Here is a 2,000-nt window from a genome sequence, read left to right as displayed (position 1 = left end):
AAGGAGTAAAAAATGCACCCACATCCCTTTGTTCATCATCTGTTCCTCTGCCTGATTCACTACAGCACTCTGCTTTTGCCTGCTTGTCCTGGTACTTTGCATTAATATAACAAGTCAGTGGCTCAAATGGGAACGGTGGGATGTGTGTCGTATAGGAGGACACATGTAATGGATGGGCAAGAAAAGGGTCAATAGCTCAGCTAGTTGTGATCTGACTGCAAATGAGAACCACAGCCCTTGGAAAATGCTTCAGTCCAACACTTTTCTTTGGAATGACCACAGAGCCCTTTTTTTTCTTAATCTCAACCACCCTATATTTCATTTCAGTGTTTCATCTCAACACCATGCCCAGTTTATTCATGCTGAAAGCCCATGGAATGTGCCATATGCGTGAGGAGATGTCATTTTCAATTTCTCCTTGAATGTATTTTGGAGTGTTGGGAGACTTTATTTCGGTCTTTTGTAAGTTGTTGATTTGCCAAAGTGAAAGAGAAATATTAAAATGACTTGGCCAGCACTGCATGCTCTCCTCCATAAAATGGAGCCTAAATGCTTCCCCAGCTGGAATTTTACTCCAGAGATGCAGCTCTGCAGGACTGCTTTTATGTGTCTGTTGTGACTTCACTGTAGTTCCATTCCCCCTCCCTTTGTGGATCTCCTCTCTTCCCAGACTAAGAATAACATCCAGAATAGTGCAATCCCTATTTTTCATTTTTGGAGACTTGCTATGAATTCTTTTGCTAAGAACATATGTTTGTGCATCTGTACAGCATGGACTATAAGCACAATCTTGTTACATGCAGAAAACAGAGAGCTGCAAAACCAGGAAATATTAAATGTTGTCTAATAATGGCATCTCTGTGTATTCCTCCTTTTATACACATTAGTGTAAATCAAAAGCAATTCCACTGATAGTAGATCAGAATTAAGTCCTTTATTTATTTTTTTTTCAGAAGAAACCTCTTGTTAGGGATGTAGGAGAGGGACTCCTTCTACAACACATTCTACAACACACAAAGTCTTCTGAGAAGAGAGGTGACTGACAGAGAGTGTTGTGGTAGATAACTAAGGGCTATGAAGAACAGAAAAGGTAAATCACTGAAAAAGAAAGAGAACTGAAACATAAGTAGGGGAGAAAATGGGATTGTACTAAAGAAAAATCACAGAAAATAGAAGACAGGAAAAGGATGACAACACGTCACTTCAGAAAAAATAAGAAAATTAATGCCAATTTAATTATGAGAAGTTCTGGAGCAAAAGCTTCGTTACAGAAAGGCATTTTTCAAGCTTGTATGAAGTTCTGCTTTTAAGAAAAATGTCAACATTTTGATTATTCATTGCACTAGTGTAGGTAGGGATAACTGGCTACCTCAGTGATGACTTTTATAATCACACATCCTTAAAGCTTAAAACCAACTGAAAACCACGGAATGACTCCCACTAAGTGCAATGGCCACTGGCTTCTGCCTGTAACAAATTAAGTTTGTTCAAAAGATACGTGATTGCTTTACAAATTATCTCCCATTCAATTTAGTTTCTCATCAAAAGACAACTCAGAAAACCCAGTGGGGTTTGATATGAAGAGCTGCCTCAATGCCAGATTTTAAAAGAGCATAGGAAGAGACTTAGAGGAATGTTGCATCTCCTGAAAGACCCATATACTGTGTAAACCATACACAACCACTTGGCTTTGATGAGAAGGAAAGACTTCTCTCTGTCTGGTTTGGTTTTTGTGTGTGTGTGTGTGTGTGAGCGAAGTGCACTGCAAGTAGTGTACAAAGATTCTGCCTGTGGAAGAAGCTATGGAAATCCATTTCTGAAGCTTCTCATCTTCTCTCTTCAAAGCAGGAGGCAGGACCATGGCACTCCTTGGTTATTATATTGGGTATTTATGCTTATGTAGCAATGACCCCTCAGAACCAGGCCTGGCCACCAGAACCACTCAGGTTCTTGGAGGATGCTTGCATGTGACAGGGAGAACATCATCCAGCAGTGTCACT

The sequence above is a fragment of the Myiozetetes cayanensis genome, unplaced genomic scaffold, assembly GCF_022539395.1.
Source record: "Myiozetetes cayanensis isolate MyiCay16 unplaced genomic scaffold, myiCay2020 scf1, whole genome shotgun sequence".
In the NCBI taxonomy this organism is placed as follows: domain Eukaryota; kingdom Metazoa; phylum Chordata; class Aves; order Passeriformes; family Tyrannidae; genus Myiozetetes; species Myiozetetes cayanensis.
The sequence above is the reverse complement of the archived record's forward strand: the minus strand, read 5'-3'. Positions refer to the sequence as shown.